The sequence below is a fragment of the Carettochelys insculpta genome, chromosome 22, assembly GCF_033958435.1.
Source record: "Carettochelys insculpta isolate YL-2023 chromosome 22, ASM3395843v1, whole genome shotgun sequence".
NCBI lineage: Eukaryota > Metazoa > Chordata > Testudines > Carettochelyidae > Carettochelys > Carettochelys insculpta.
The window spans coordinates 6,818,895-6,836,149 of record NC_134158.1 but is presented as its reverse complement, the minus strand read 5'-3'; the positions used below and the strand labels follow the sequence as shown (position 1 = coordinate 6,836,149).

The 17,255-nt window shown below is 53.0% G+C and overlaps 1 long non-coding RNA gene across 2 annotated transcripts; it reads left to right on the top strand.

The window, feature by feature from the left end:
• The first annotated feature begins 3,732 nt into the window (after positions 1-3,732).
• Positions 3,733-6,019, top strand: LOC142024409 (uncharacterized). 2 transcript variants are annotated; one of them, XR_012648467.1, is made up of 4 exons: positions 3,733-4,745; positions 5,058-5,148; positions 5,344-5,583; positions 5,896-6,019. It is a non-coding gene; the product is annotated as an uncharacterized LOC142024409 (long non-coding RNA). The 2 variants fall into 2 exon arrangements; XR_012648466.1 differs by having other exon boundaries at positions 5,344-5,936.
• The last annotated feature ends 11,236 nt before the right edge of the window (positions 6,020-17,255 follow it).

The following is a 17,255-nucleotide window of genomic DNA, read 5'->3' as shown; positions in this document are numbered from 1 at the left end:
ACACACACACACACACACACACACACAAGCACACTCCTGTTTTGTTGCTGTTACCAATCATTGCTCCCCATAATTGCACTGGCCAGGTGAGTTAGATGGGGGAGGGGTGGAGCCGGGCTTCTGCCCATCTAGATCGGTGCTGCAGTGATGACAAGACTAAACCCGGGGTCCCTGTGCAAGATGCCTTCATTTATACAGGCCTCTCTCTCAGACAGGCTGCCACAAGTTAGCCATCTCATGCCTATGTATAATCTGGGAGAGCAGTGTTAAGAATACGTATTTAGCACCTTTTTCCAGGTGGTGCTTCCCAAGGCGTCCCTTGCTGATGAGTCCCAAGGGGTCCATGTGTCCAGGCTTCTTTCAATGGGCCCCACTTCAAAGGCTCCATTGTTCTTCTCACTGGGTTTGGATCTACCTTCTCCATACCTGGAAGGCCCACCTTTCCACCCGCACCTCATTCACTCAACAGGGCAATCAATTAAGCACTCCAAAAAGAAAGGGTACAGAGAGTTTTCTCTTTACCTTGCCTACTTCTAGGAACTGTTCTACAAAATAGAACTCAATTCCTATAGAACAGGTCTTAAATCTGTTGAGTCAGGAAGTCAGACATGTTGTTTGCTAAAGTGCAGGGTTTGAAATGGCGCCATGTTATGTTGCTGCCAAGTTTCCTCAGACTGAAAAGGTGGACCTGATTGAGAACTGTCATCCGCGCCATCTGTAGTTGGCAAGCTAAGTCAATATGAAGCGTGGAGCTAATTGACGACTGTGGTTCTTTACACAGCACACAACATCTGTGCACATGGCAGGCGATTGCCCGGAGAGTATATAAGGCGGAGGTTTGAGTCTCCTTTAGGTTGTTTTTCTGTCAGTCCTCTCTTCAAGGTTGAAGAAAGAAGAAGACGACATCTCTGGAAGCAGAGCCGAAAGCTAAGAAGCTAAGTTGGAGCTGCCCGTCAATGGTATGCGCTTTGACACCACTGTCACTGTCAGGTGCTGATAGGCCCTGATACACCTATGCAGGCACTGATCAGCCATTAGACAAGCACGATGGTGCTGTCAGAACGAACTGTCTCACATGAGCTGATCACGTGCCTGAACTCCTCGTCGTTTCCTCGTTACTGTCGTGCCGTTTGCTGATGCAACGTCATCGTTCCTGCAGGAAGCAAAGCTGCCGTACGCTACGTTCCCAGTCACCGTCATCCTTCCATGTCACCGTTCACTGTGTTCCAAGCCGTGTTCCACCTGCCCAGCGTTACTTAGCGTCAGCGCCACAATACCGCCAAAACTAGACGCCATCAGCACGATTACCGACATCGTGGGATCGCCTCACTGTTCCTTCTCCAAGGCTCTGAGGCGTCGTGGAGTTGGAGGTCGTGAGCCTCGTTCATATCCTGGAAAGTATTGAATTCTGGGTTGCGAGGGTTAGGGTTTGGGAGCGTAAAGGTTGTTTCAGGTGACGTTTACGTGTGTTGTGTGGTTAAGTTTATTGCCTTGTTTCCAAATTCTTCTCCAATACATGGTTTGGCCCTAACTTCTGTGTCAAGTACTAATATATCTACCGGTGATAGAGATGCGGGAGGGAGTCTGATCCCGATCTACCTGAGCTGAGGTGTAGTCGAAGTCCGTAAACTATTAATACGTTTAAACAAAGAAACATCTCAATACAAGCCTGATATAGTAGCCCGATTGCAGCTGACTCTGTTTTACTAGACTTGAAGATTGAAGAAAGACGACGACGACAACGACATCTCTGGAAGCAGAGCTGAAAGCGAAAAAGCCAAGTTGGAGCTGCCCATCAAAGGTACACGCTACGGCGCCACTGTCTTTGTCAGGTGCTGCTGATACACCTATGCAGGCACAGATCAGCCATTAACGACAAGCACGATGGTGCTGTCGTAACGAACTGTCTCACACGAGCTGATCACGTGCCTGAACTCGTCGTCGTTTCCTCGTTACTGTCGTGCCGTTTGCTGATGCAACGTCATCGTTCCTGTAGGAAGCAAAGCTGCCGTACGCTACGTTCCCAGTCACCGTCATCCTTCCACGTCACCGTTCACTGTGTTCCAAGCCGTGTTCCACCTGCCCAGCGTTACTTAGCGTCAGCGCCACAATACCGCCAAAACTAGACGCCATCAGCACGATTACCGACATCGTGGGATCGCCTCACTGTTCCTTCTCCAAGGCTCTGAGGCGTCGTGGAGTTGGAGGTCGTGAGCCTCGTTCATATCCTGGAAAGTATTGAATTCTGGGTTGCGAGGGTTAGGGTTTGGGAGCGTAGAGGTTGTTTCAGGTGACGTTTACGTGTGTTGTGTGGTTAAGTTTATTGCCTTGTTTCCAAATTCTTCTCCAATACATGGTTTGGCCCTAACTTCTGTGTCGAGTACTAATATATCTACTGGTGATAGAGATGGGGGAGGGAGTCGGATCCCGATCTACCTGAGTTGAGGTGAGGTCGAAGTCCGTAAACTATTAATACGTTTAAACAAAGAAACATCTCAATACAAGCCTGATATAGTAGCCCGATTGCAGCTGACTCTGTTTTACTAGACTTCAAGATTGAAGAAAGACGACGACGACAACGACATCTCTGGAAGCAGAGCTGAAAGCGAAAAAGCCAAGTTGGAGCTGCCCATCAAAGGTACATGCTACGGCGCCACTGTCTTTGTCAGGTGCTGCTGATACACCTATGCAGGCACAGATCAGCCATTAACGACAAGCACGATGGTGCTGTCGTAACGAGCTGTCTCACACGAGCTGATCACGTGCCTGAACTCGTCGTTTCCTCGTTACTGTCGTGCCGTTTGCTGATGCAACGTCATCGTTCCTGTAGGAAGCAAAGCTGCCGTACGCTACGTTCCCAGTCACCGTCATCCTTCCACGTCACCGTTCACTGTGTTCCAAGCCGTGTTCCACCTGCCCAGCGTTACTTAGCGTCAGCGCCACTATACCGCCACAACCTAGACACCATCAGCACGATTACCGACATCGTGGGATTGCCTCACTGTTCCTTCTCTAAGGCTCCGAGGAGTCATGGAATTGGAGGTCGTGAGCCTCATTCATATACTGGAAGGTATTGAATTCTGGGTTGCGAGAGTTAGGGTTTGGGAGCGTAAAGGTTATTTCAGGTGACGTTTACGTGTGTTGTGTGGTTAAGTTTATTGCCTTGTTTCCAAATTCTTCTCCAATACATGGTTTGGCCCTAACTTCTGTGTCAAGTACTAATATATCTACTGGTGATAGAGATGGGGGAGGGAGTCGGATCCCGATCTACCTGAGTTGAGGTGAGGTCGAAGTCCATAAACTATTAATACGTTTAAACAAAGACACATCTCAATAGAAGCCTGACATAGTAGCCCGATTGCAGCTGACTCTGTTTTACTAGACTTGAAGATTGAAGAAAGACGACGACGACAACGACATCTCTGGAAGCAGAGCTGAAAGCTAAGAAGCCAAGTTGGAGCTGCCCATCAAAGGTACACGCTACGGCACCACTGTCTCTGTCAGGTGCTGTTGATTCACCTGTGCAGGCACAGATCAGCCATTAACGACAAGCACGATGGTGCTGTCGTAACGAACTGTCTCACACGAGCTGATCACGTGCCTGAACTCCTCGTCGTTTCCTCGTTACTGTCGTGCCGTTTGCTGATGCAACGTCATCGTTCCTGCAGGAAGCAAAGCTGCCGTACGCTACGTTCCCAGTCACCGTCATCCTTCCACGTCACCGTTCACTGTGTTGCAAGCCGTGTTCCACCTGCCCAGCGTTACTTAGCGTCAGCGCCACAATACCGCCAAAACTAGACGCCATCAGCACGATTACCGACATCGTGGGATCGCCTCACTGTTCCTTCTCCAAGGCTCTGAGGCGTCGTGGAGTTGGAGGTCGTGAGCCTCGTTCATATCCTGGAAAGTATTGAATTCTGGGTTGCGAGGGTTAGGGTTTGGGAGCGTAAAGGTTGTTTCAGGTGACGTTTACGTGTGTTGTGTGGTTAAGTTTATTGCCTTGTTTCCAAATTCTTCTCCAATACATGGTTTGGCCCTAACTTCTGTGTCAAGTACTAATATATCTACCGGTGATAGAGATGCGGGAGGGAGTTGGATCTCCATCTACCTGAGCTGAGGTGTAGTCGAAGTCCATCAACTATTAATACGTTTAAACAAAGACACATCTCAATAGAAGCCTGACATAGTAGCCCGATTGCAGCTGACTCTGTTTTACTAGACTTGAAGATTGAAGAAAGACGACGACGACAACGACATCTCTGGAAGCAGAGCTGAAAGCTAAGAAGCCAAGTTGGAGCTGCCCATCAAAGGTACACTCTACGGCGCCACTGTCTCTGTCAGGTGCTGCTGATACACCTATGCAGGCACAGATCAGCCATTAACGACAAGCACGATGGTGCTGTCGTAACGAGCTGTCTCACACGAGCTGATCATGTGCCTGAACTCGTCGTCGTTTCCTCGTTACTGTCGTGCCGTTTGCTGATGCAACGTCATCGTTCCTGCAGGAAGCAAAGCTGTCGTACGCTACGTTCCCAGTCACCGTCATCTTTCCACGTCACCGTTCACTGTGTTCCAAGCCGTGTTCCACCTGCCCAGCGTTACTTAGCGTCAGCGCCACTATACCGCCACAACCTAGACACCATCAGCACGATTACCGACATCGTGGGATCGCCTCACTGTTCCTTCTCCAAGGCTCTGAGGCGTCGTGGAGTTGGAGGTCGTGAGCCTCATTCATATACTGGAAGGTATTGAATTCTGGGTTGCGAGAGTTAGGGTTTGGGAGCGTAAAGGTTATTTCAGGTGACGTTTACATGTGTTGTGTGGTTAAGTTTATTGTCTTGTTTCCAAATTCTTCTCCAATACATGGTTTGGCCCTAACTTCTGTGTCGAGTACTAATATATCTTCCGGTGATAGAGATGGGGGAGGGAGTCTGATCCCGATCTACCTGAGCTGAGGTGTAGTCGAAGTCCGTAAACTATTAATACGTTTAAACAAAGAAATATCTCAATACAAGCCTGATATAGTAGCCCGATTGCAGCTGACTCTGTTTTACTAGACCTGAAGATTGAAGAAAGACGACGACGACAACGACATCTCTGAAAGCAGAGCTGAAAGCTAAGAAGCCAAGTTGGAGCTGCCCATCAAAGGTACACGCTACGGCATCACTGTCTCTGTCAGGTGCTGTTGATTCACCTGTGCAGGCACAGATCAGCCATTAACGACAAGCACGATGGTGCTGTCGTAACGAGCTGTCTCACACGAGCTGATCACGTGCCTGAACTCGTCGTCGTTTCCTCGTTACTGTCGTGCCGTTTGCTGATGCAACGTCATCGTTCCTGTAGGAAGCAAAGCTGTCGTACGCTACGTTCCCAGTCACCGTCATCTTTCCACGTCACCGTTCACTGTGTTCCAAGCCGTGTTCCACCTGCCCAGCGTTACTTAGCGTCAGCGCCACTATACCGCCACAACCTAGACACCATCAGCACGATTACCGACATCGTGGGATTGCCTCACTGTTCCTTCTCTAAGGCTCCGAGGAGTCATGGAATTGGAGGTCGTGAGCCTCATTCATATACTGGAAGGTATTGAATTCTGGGTTGCGAGAGTTAGGGTTTGGGAGCGTAAAGGTTATTTCAGGTGACGTTTACATGTGTTGTGTGGTTAAGTTTATTGTCTTGTTTCCAAATTCTTCTCCAATACATGGTTTGGCCCTAACTTCTGTGTCGAGTACTAATATATCTACTGGTGATAGAGATGGGGGAGGGAGTCGGATCCCGATCTACCTGAGCTGAGGTGAGGTCGAAGTCCATAAACTATTAATACGTTTAAACAAAGAAACATCTCAATACAAGCCTGACATAGTAGCCCGATTGCAGCTGACTCTGTTTTACTAGACTTCAAGATTGAAGAAAGACGACGACGACAACGACATCTCTGGAAGCAGACCTGAAAGCTAAGAAGCCAAGTTGGAGCTGCCCATCAAAGGTACACGCTACGGCACCACTGTCTTTGTCAGGTGCTGCTGATACACCTATGCAGGCACAGATCAGCCATTAACGACAAGCACGATGGTGCTGTCGTAACGAGCTGTCTCACACGAGCTGATCACGTGCCTGAACTCCTCGTCGTTTCCTCGTTACTGTCGTGCCGTTTGCTGATGCAACGTCATCGTTCCTGCAGGAAGCAAAGCTGCCGTACGCTACGTTCCCAGTCACCGTCATCCTTCCACGTCACCGTTCACTGTGTTCCAAGCCGTGTTCCACCTGTCCAGCGTTACTTAGCGTCAGCGCCACAATACCGCCAAAACTAGACGCCATCAGCACGATTACCGACATCGTGGGATCGCCTCACTGTTCCTTCTCCAAGGCTCTGAGGCGTCGTGGAGTTGGAGGTCGTGAGCCTCGTTCATATCCTGGAAAGTATTGAATTCTGGGTTGCGAGGGTTAGGGTTTGGGAGCGTAAAGGTTGTTTCACGTGACGTTTACGTGTGTCGTGTGGTTAAGTTTATTGCCTTGTTTCCAAATTCTTCTCCAATACATGGTTTGGCCCTAACTTCTGTGTCAAGTACTAATATATCTACCGGTGATAGAGATGCGGGAGGGAGTTGGATCTCCATCTACCTGAGCTGAGGTGTAGTCGAAGTCCATCAACTATTAATACGTTTAAACACAGACACATCTCAATAGAAGCCTGACATAGTAGCCCGATTGCAGCTGACTCTGTTTTACTAGACTTGAAGATTGAAGAAAGACGACGACGACAACGACATCTCTGGAAGCAGAGCTGAAAGCTAAGAAGCCAAGTTGGAGCTGCCCATCAAAGGTACACTCTACGGCGCCACTGTCTCTGTCAGGTGCTGCTGATACACCTATGCAGGCACAGATCAGCCATTAACGACAAGCACCATGGTGCTGTCGTAACGAACTGTCTCACACGAGCTGATCACGTGCCTGAACTCCTCGTCGTTTCCTCGTTACTGTCGTGCCGTTTGCTGATGCAACGTCATCGTTCCTGCAGGAAGCAAAGCTGCCGTACGCTACGTTCCCAGTCACCGTCATCCTTCCACGTCACCGTTCACTGTGTTCCAAGCCGTGTTCCACCTGCCCAGCGTTACTTAGCGTCAGCGCCACTATACCGCCACAACCTAGACACCATCACCACGATTACCGACATCGTGGGATCGCCTCACTGTTCCTTCTCTAAGGCTCCGAGGAGTCATGGAATTGGAGGTCGTGAGCCTCATTCATATACTGGAAAGTATTGAATTCTGGGTTGCGAGAGTTAGGGTTTGGGAGCGTAAAGGTTATTTCAGGTGACGTTTACATGTGTTGTGTGGTTAAGTTTATTGTCTTGTTTCCAAATTCTTCTCCAGTACATGGTTTGGCCCTAACTTCTGTGTCGAGTACTAATATATCTACTGGTGATAGAGATGCGGGAGGGAGTCAGATCCCGATCTACCTGAGCTGAGGTGTAGTCGAAGTCCATAAACTATTAATACGTTTAAACAAAGACACATCTCAATAAAAGCCTCACATAGTAGCCCGATTGCAGCTGACTCTGTTTTACTAGACTTGAAGATTGAAGAAAGACGACGACGACAACGACATCTCTGAAAGCAGAGCTGAAAGCTAAGAAGCCAAGTTGGAGCTGCCCATCAAAGGTACACACTACGGCGCCACTGTCTCTGTCAGGTGCTGTTGATTCACCTGTGCAGGCACAGATCAGCCATTAACGACAAGCACGATGGTGCTGTCGTAACGAACTGTCTCACACGAGCTGATCACGTGCCTGAACTCCTCGTCGTTTCCTCGTTACTGTCGTGCCGTTTGCTGATGCAATGTCATCGTTCCTGCAGGAAGCAAAGCTGCCGTACGCTACGTTCCCAGTCACCGTCATCCTTCCACGTCACCGTTGACTGTGTTCCAAGCCATGTTCCACCTGCCCAGCCTTACCTAGCGTCAGCGCCAGTATACCTCCACAACCTAAACACCATCACCACGATTACCGACATCATGGGATCGCTTCACCGTTCATTCTCTAACACTCCGAGGAGTCACGGAGTTGAAGGTCGTGAGCCTCGTTCATATGCTGTAAAGTACTGTATTCTGGGGTGCGAGGGTTAGGGCTTTGGAGCATAAATGTTGTTTCAGGTGACGTTTATGTGTGTTGATGGTTAAGTTCATTGCCTTGTTTCCAAACGGTGTTAAAATGGGTCCTTGGTTACAATATGGAGACTGGTTTTGTTCAGATACAAATTACAGTTTACAACATAACTAAATATGAATTATACAAATATAAATAAATACAACTATGAGTAATTAATGTTTTTATTGATTAACCCGACCACAGGAAGGGGTTCAGGGTGAAATGTTGAGTTTTCGGGGTGTCTCTGACGTGTGGCCGGAGTCTGGGGTAGACCCCTGGGTGCTCCGCACGGACTCTCAGCGCCTCGCTGCTCTCTGCTCCCGGCGCTTTCTGCCAACCGCCTTCATTCGCTTGTACAAGAGATTCTGCACTTCTGCTGCCTCTGCTCCGTCCCGCGCAGCACCGAGTCCCTGGGCAGCAAGAAGTCTGAGCCACCGGCCGGCTGCTGGAGGAACTCCCCGGGCTTGGCCCGGTGGTGCCTTATCGCAACCCTTCTGTTGCGCCTGGTGCAGGAAATGCCGCCCCACGCAGCGCGGGCGGCCTCTGCCAGCCACCAGGAGTCGATGTGCCAGAGGCCCCACAGGCTCTGCCAGAGCAGGAGTCAGGCACGCCGCCATCTGCTTCTTCCGTTCGCCTTCCTCCGTCACCTCCATCTCCTCCAGCTCGCTGTTGCTGCTGGCTTGCTCCTGCAGCTCGGCTCCTGCTGCTGCCCCACTGTGAGTGGCTGCCGTGGGCTCCGTTTCTTCTTGGCAGCCAGGCTCCTTGGGAAGCACGTTGAGAGTGAGTCGCCAGCACGGAGCGCCCGTTGCATTGTTCTCCATGCTCGGGGAGGGCCTCGGAAAGCGAATAGTCATCGTATCCGGCATGTGTGTGGCTTCCCAGCCAGGAGCGCGCCCTGCAGACTGCCGGCTGCGGGCAGAGGGGGAATGTGTCAGCTCCAACTCCACTCGCCATGGGGGACCCAGAGCCCCTGAGAGCTCCAGCAGCATCGTGCCCCGCAGCAACAGCGCGTTTGCTCTCCTAGTGTATGCTACCGTATGGTATAATGTCGCCTGGTAGCGCAGGGCCTTTTATAATATCGCCTGCAATTCTACCGTATGGTGTAATTTGGCCTGGTAGCCTCTGGTATCGTATAATATCGTCTGGTCTCCCAGCGTATGGTACGATATGTCCTGGTATTGTACCGTATGGTATCGTATCGGGTGGTATAGCCCGTTATAGTACTGTGTACGATCTCCTGGTATCGTACTGTATGGTATCGTATCGGGTGTTATCGCCCGTTATAGTACTGTGTACGATCTCCTGGTATCGTACTGTGTGGTATCGTATCGGGTGTTATCGCCCGTTATCGTACTGTGTACGATCGCCTGGAATTGTTGGCCTTCTGTAATACTGCCTGGTATTGTACCATATGGTATAAAACCGCCTGGTGTCCTATTGCACAATGATGGTCTCGTATCGCACCGTGTGGTACAATATCGCCTGGTCCGGAATGGTGTAATATCTACTGGAGAATTTGGGCTGCTCTGGTATCTTCTTGGCAGCGATGTGAAGTGGCTGCCCAGTGGGAACGCTGCGAGGCTCAGTTGTGTGAAACTCTTTTCGAACTGCCGATATTTATCCCTGCTTGGACACAGCCCCGCTCCACCCCCTGGAGCCGGGCCACGCGCAGGAACCGGTTGTGCCACGAGCTGACTCAACGCCCCCTGCCGCCTGTCTCCGGCGCTCAGCGCTGGTTATTGTACAGGGCGCTCGCCGTGTTCCAAAAGTTCCTGCGTTTGCCGCGGCCAGTGCGCGGAGGGCGCTGCTCCGCTTTCTGCCGCACGGGGCCCCGCGCTGGGGAGCGGCGCTATTGGCTGTGGTGCGCCCTATGCGAATGGCGCTGGGGGAAGCTGGTGGGTGTGTTGGTGGCTGCGCATTGGTGCCTGAGTCCCGCGCCGGGCGTGGAGCTGGAAGGGCTGCTCAGCTCAGAGCTCGCTGCGCGGCTCGGCGCTGTGTCCGCCCCAGCGCTAGTGCCAGAGCTGAAGAGGGGCGTGTGCCCCCCCGCAGCGCAGCGCCGCGCCGAACTCCAGATTTGCTGAGTCTTGAAAGTGCTGCAGGGCCTTGTGTGTGTTTTCAAGGGGCCAAGTGGTTAAGGGAGGTGAGAACTCAGGGTCCCCTGGAATTCCTGCCCCAGCTCCCCGGGGCGTTTTAGCAAATCCCTCTCAGGTGGGCGCCCCCCGCCCCCACGACCACTCCCATGACTGCAGCCCCGGCCGGGGACCCCGGATCAGGGCGACACCGCACCGAATGCTCGGGCAGGAAACAGCCGGTGCCGCCAACGCACGCAGCTGTGAGACCGGCTGTGCTGGGAATTGGCCTGACCTGGCAGGGAGCGGCGCTCTGCCGCCGGGGCCGCTGTTCCCTCCCTCGGCAAGTGCGGCTGTGAGAGGTGCCCAGCGATCGCCCGGCGCTGCTGCCGGCTGTGCTCTGCCGTGAGGGCAAAACGGAGCCCGAGGGCTGGAAGTGGAGCTGGGGTCCCGCTCAGAGCACGGCTCGGCAGGGAGCCAAGGAACTGAGGCGCGAAAGAGCCCCCGAAGTTCCTGTGCCAGAGGGGTGAGAAGGAGACTCCGTGCCACGGCCGGAGAGAGGAAGGAGGCTCCCTGGTACTGGCCGTGGGGCGGGTGGGAGAGCAGCTCTGTGCGGGGCCGGGAGAGGAACCTGGTGCGCGGCCAGCCGCTCTCCTGCTCCTGGCTCCTGTGCGATACCCCAAGGGCAGAACTGGGAAGGGAGCTGGGTCCGACCCGCAGAGAGCAGCTGGGCAGGAAATAACAGAAGAAGCGAAGAAATAGTGTGTAGACAAGTGAAAGCCCCCGCAGGGCCGGTGCCACGTCACCAGGCGTTGAAGTCAATTAGGGAAGAGAGATCTGTTACCCTGGCGTGTAGCTGCACCAAACCTTGTGCCGTGTGGGCCAAGTGAGGAGTCTAATGAAAGCTGGGAGGTGCCTGCACCTGGCTACGCGGCTTGTATGCCTGTTCCACGGTGCTTCACAAGCTGGAGATATTGGCTCTCCAGCTGGCTTAGAAATGTGTTCGGGATGAATTTCACAAGAGGAAGTGAGATCCCCAGCCCAGCCGAGATGACGCACGAAAAAACAAAGGCTCAGAGGTGGACTCCACCTCTCAGGAAGGTGGGACTTGTCAGGGGAATGCAGCCCACTGCTCGTGTGCCATAGGCTGAACCATGGTATTGAAATGAGAGGGCCAGACATCCAATTCCTCGGGCCATGTAAATGACTGAGGCGGGCTAACAAAGCCAGCCGCCAATGGGAGTTTGAGGCAGCAGCTCACCCGGCTCAGGTGACTGCCCCTGCAGAGCCTGCTGGCGAGGAGGAAGGGCTTTCCCCTCCACTTGGAAAATGGCCCTGGCCGTGAGCACCTCGGCTCCAGTTCCAGAACTCAGCGTTGCAGAAGACAAGGCTGCGGGGATCCGGTCACTAAGCCTCTGTCACCTGGAATCGAACCCCTTCTGGGGCGGACTGTCAGAGACTTTGAAGCAGCTGCGCAGAACGTCGCTGGCCTGCGCCAATAGCGGTACCGGATGGGTGACAAGTACCACGAGAACAATTTCTCTCTCCCTTGTTCTTTCTTTCTTTGTGAATAAACGTTTCGATTCCAGCGCTGAAGGTCTGGCACGGGGGTGGTGATCTGGGAAAGATCCAAGTATATCTGGACCTGGGAGCGTGGCTGGACGCTTTGGGGCCCCGAAGAACCTGCGTGGAGTCGGTGAAGTAGGTCTGAAGCGGCTCTCAGCTGAGGGGGGCTGTTGGCCTGGGCGTTGGGAGAGAGCTGGGAAATCGGCGGGTTTCCTTGTGTGGCTTCTGGCTGGCGGAGGGGAGGGGGACGGCGGAGACATCTCGTGGCTGGTTTGATTTGCCTTCGCGCGAAGCAAATCGCAGCCTGGGCGGTAGGCGGCCCAGATTTCAGCACTTTTCCCCTGGTGTGATGTGCTCAGCCGCGTCCAGACCCCCCCCCCCGTCCCCCGTCGTGTTGCGGTTGGTGCCTGCAAAGCTCGACCGGTCCCAAACCCCCCTGGCGGGGCCCGGTCCCACCCTGCCCTCCCCGCTCCCGATGGCGGCCGGCTGGGGACACGCCCGGGCAGCTCCCGGAACCAGCCCGTCCCGCTTTGGGGGGCGAACGCGGCCGGGGCGATGGGTCTCTCCGAGCGCGGCTGGGCCCCGCTGCGGCCACGGAGACTCTCCCTGCGGGCTGTGCGCGCCGCTGGGCTGGGCCGGGCTGGGCTCTGCGCTGCCGCTGGCCAAGAGCTTCCCGGCTGCGGCGGGCTCCGCTCTGCCCCGGGAGAGCCACAAGTGTGAGCCTGGGGGCGGCGCCGCGGGACTGCCCCGCCCTGGGCAGCTGGGGTCCCTCGTGGCGGGCTGCGTCGCGCCTCGCCCCCGGCGCTGGCAGCTCAGTTCCTGCGAGGGGGAGCCCCGGGGAGACCCTGCGCTGCTGCCGGGATTTCTCCCTCCCCGGCCCTGCTCCCCCCGTGAAGAGGCCCAGGCACCCCGGAACCCGGGTGAAGACGGCGCCGCAGCCCAGCGGACACACGCCACGCGGGCGCGGGGCTGTCACGAGTGTCTGACGTTGCGAGTCCTGCAGCGACCCCAGGTGGGTGCCTCGGTTTCCCGCGGCACAGCGCAGGGCAGGCTACTGATGGGAGGGTGTTGGCTTCTCCCGGGGGGCAGCGCCCCGCCCTGCTCCTCGGAACTGAGGCCACCAGGTGACACCTTTCCTCCCCGGGACCCGGGACAGAGGCGGCAGGAGGGGCCTGGGTGGCTGGAATTGGAAGCGGGCTGTGGAGTGGGGTGGTCGCGTGTGGCTGGAGAGGGAGGGAGAGAGGGGTGGAGGGAGGAGGGTCCAGGCCCCGGGTCGGGTGCGGGGGCAGCAGGGGACCCCCTCTGGCATCTTCCTCCCTCAAATGCCTTGTCCCAACTGCCCCTGGTTCCTGTGCTGACAAGTCTGTGCTAGTCTGTGGCCCTGTCGCCTCATAAGCCTCCTGTTCTCCCTGCTGAGTGAGAGACCCCTCTGGCTGCGGGTGGGGGCGGAGCCTGGGGACCCCCGCCACACACAGACGCTGGCTGACATGCGCACGGTACGTTACTGGAAAGTACTGCATGGGATTTTTTCAGGAGAAAAGGCAAAATGCCGCATTTATTGGTAATTCACATGTAGAAATCAACACATCATATATATATGATACATCCTATCCCCATTCACTCACACACACACACACACACACACACACACACACACACACACACACACACACACACACACACACACACACACTCCTGTTTTGTTGCTGTTACCAATCATTGCTCCCCATAATTGCACTGGCCAGGTGAGTTAGATGGGGGAGGGGTGGAGCCGGGCTTCTGCCCATCTAGATGGGTGCTCCAGTGATGACAAGACTAAACCCGGGGTCCCTGTGCAAGATGCCTTCATTTATACAGGCCTCTCTCTCAGACAGGCTGCCACAAGTTAGCCATCTCATGCCTATGTATAATCTGGGAGAGCAGTGTTAAGAATACGTATTTAGCACCTTTTTCCAGGTGGTGCTTCCCAAGGCGTCCCTTGCTGATGAGTCCCAAGGGGTCCATGTGTCCAGGCTTCTTTCAATGGGCCCCACTTCAAAGGCTCCATTGTTCTTCTCACTGGGTTTGGATCTACTTTCTCCATACCTGGAAGTGCTGGTCGCCCAACTTTCCACCCGCACCTCATTCACTCAACAGGGCAATCAATTAAGCACTCCAAAAAGAAAGGGTACAGAGAGTTTTCTCTTTACCTTGCCTACTTCTAGGAACTGTTCTACAAAATAGAACTAAATTTCTATAGAACAGGGCTTAAATCTGTTGAGTCAGGAAGTCAGAGATGTTGTTTGCTAAAGTGGGGGGTTTGAAATGGCGCCATGTTATGTTGCTGCCAAGTTTCCTGAGACTGAAAAGGTGGACCTGATTGAGAACTGTCATCTGCGCCATCTGTAGTTGGCAAGCTAAGTCAGTATGAAGCGTGGAGCTAATTGACGACTGTGGTTCTTTACACAACACACAACATCTGTGCACATGGCAGGCGACTGCCCGGAGAGTATATGAGACGAAGGTTTGAGTCTCATTTAGGTTGTTTTTCTGTCAGTCCTCTCTTCAAGGTTGAAGAAAGAAGAAGACGACATCTCTGGAAGCAGAGCTGAAAGCTAAGAAGCTAAGTTGGAGCTGCCCGTCAATGGTATGCGCTTTGACACCACTATCACTCTCAGGTGCTGTTAGGCTCTGATACACTTATGCAGCACTGATCATCCATTAATGACAAGGACGATGGTGCTGTCAGAACGAACTGTCTCACACGAGCTGATCACGTGCCTGAACTCCTCGTCGTTTCCTCGTTACTGTCGTGCCGTTTGCTGATGCAACGTCATCGTTCCTGCAGGAAGCAAAGCTGCCGTACGCTAAGTTCCCAGTCACCGTCATCCTTCCACGTCACCGTTCACTATGTTCCAAGCTGTGTTCCACCTGCCCAGCGTTATCTAGTGTCAGCGCCACTCTACCGCCACAACCTTGACACCATCACCACGATTACCGACATCGTGGGATCGCCTCACTGTTCCTTCTCTTAGGCTCCGAGGAGTCATGGAATTGGAGGTCATGAGCCTCATTCATATACTAGAAAGAATTGAATTCTGGGTTGCGAGAGTTAGGGTTTGGGAGCATAAAGGTTTTTTCAGGTGACGTTTACGTGTGTTGTGTGGTTAAGTTTATTGTCTTGTTTCCAAATTCTTCTCCAATACATGGTTTGGCCCTAACTTCTGTGTCAAGTACTAATATATGAACCGGTGATAGAGATGCGGGAGGGAGTCTGATCCCGATCTACCTGAGCTGAGGTGTAGTCGAAGTCCATAAACTATTAATACGTTTAAACAAAGAAACATCTCAATACGAGCCTGATGTAGTAGCCCGATTGCAGCTGACTCTGTTTTACTAGACTTGAAGATTGAAGAAAGACGACGACGACAACGACATCTCTGGAAGCAGAGCTGAAAGCGAAAAAGCCAAGTTGGAGCTGCCCATCAAAGGTACATGCTACGGCGCCACTGTCTTTGTCAGGTGCTGCTGATACACCTATGCAGGCACAGATCAGCCATTAACGACAAGCACGATGGTCCTGTCGTAACGAGCTGTCTCACACGAGCTGATCACGTGCCTGAACTCCTCGTCGTTTCCTCGTTACTGTCGTGCCGTTTGCTGATGCAACGTCATCGTTCCTGCAGGAAGCAAAGCTGCCGTACGCTACGTTCCCAGTCACCGTCATCCTTCCACGTCACCGTTCACTGTGTTCCAAGCCGTGTTCCACCTGTCCAGCGTTACTTAGCGTCAGCGCCACAATACCGCCAAAACTAGACGCCATCAGCACGATTACCGACATCGTGGGATCGCCTCACTGTTCCTTCTCCAAGGCTCTGAGGCGTCGTGGAGTTGGAGGTCGTGAGCCTCGTTCATATCCTGGAAAGTATTGAATTCTGGGTTGCGAGGGTTAGGGTTTGGGAGCGTAAAGGTTGTTTCACGTGACGTTTACGTGTGTCGTGTGGTTAAGTTTATTGCCTTGTTTCCAAATTCTTCTCCAATACATGGTTTGGCCCTAACTTCTGTGTCAAGTACTAATATATCTACCGGTGATAGAGATGCGGGAGGGAGTTGGATCTCCATCTACCTGAGCTGAGGTGTAGTCGAAGTCCATCAACTATTAATACGTTTAAACACAGACACATCTCAATAGAAGCCTGACATAGTAGCCCGATTGCAGCTGACTCTGTTTTACTAGACTTGAAGATTGAAGAAAGACGACGACGACAACGACATCTCTGGAAGCAGAGCTGAAAGCTAAGAAGCCAAGTTGGAGCTGCCCATCAAAGGTACACTCTACGGCGCCACTGTCTCTGTCAGGTGCTGCTGATACACCTATGCAGGCACAGATCAGCCATTAACGACAAGCACCATGGTGCTGTCGTAACGAACTGTCTCACACGAGCTGATCACGTGCCTGAACTCCTCGTCGTTTCCTCGTTACTGTCGTGCCGTTTGCTGATGCAACGTCATCGTTCCTGCAGGAAGCAAAGCTGCCGTACGCTACGTTCCCAGTCACCGTCATCCTTCCACGTCACCGTTCACTGTGTTCCAAGCCGTGTTCCACCTGCCCAGCGTTACTTAGCGTCAGCGCCACTATACCGCCACAACCTAGACACCATCACCACGATTACCGACATCGTGGGATCGCCTCACTGTTCCTTCTCTAAGGCTCCGAGGAGTCATGGAATTGGAGGTCGTGAGCCTCATTCATATACTGGAAAGTATTGAATTCTGGGTTGCGAGAGTTAGGGTTTGGGAGCGTAAAGGTTATTTCAGGTGACGTTTACATGTGTTGTGTGGTTAAGTTTATTGTCTTGTTTCCAAATTCTTCTCCAGTACATGGTTTGGCCCTAACTTCTGTGTCGAGTACTAATATATCTACTGGTGATAGAGATGCGGGAGGGAGTCAGATCCCGATCTACCTGAGCTGAGGTGTAGTCGAAGTCCATAAACTATTAATACGTTTAAACAAAGACACATCTCAATAAAAGCCTCACATAGTAGCCCGATTGCAGCTGACTCTGTTTTACTAGACTTGAAGATTGAAGAAAGACGACGACGACAACGACATCTCTGAAAGCAGAGCTGAAAGCTAAGAAGCCAAGTTGGAGCTGCCCATCAAAGGTACACACTACGGCGCCACTGTCTCTGTCAGGTGCTGTTGATTCACCTGTGCAGGCACAGATCAGCCATTAACGACAAGCACGATGGTGCTGTCGTAACGAACTGTCTCACACGAGCTGATCACGTGCCTGAACTCCTCGTCGTTTCCTCGTTACTGTCGTGCCGTTTGCTGATGCAACGTCATCGTTCCTGCAGGAAGCAAAGCTGCCGTACGCTACGTTCCCAGTCACCGTCATCCTTCCACGTCACCGTTGACTGTGTTCCAAGCCATGTTCCACCTGCCCAGCCTTACCTAGCGTCAGCGCCAGTATACCTCCACAACCTAAACA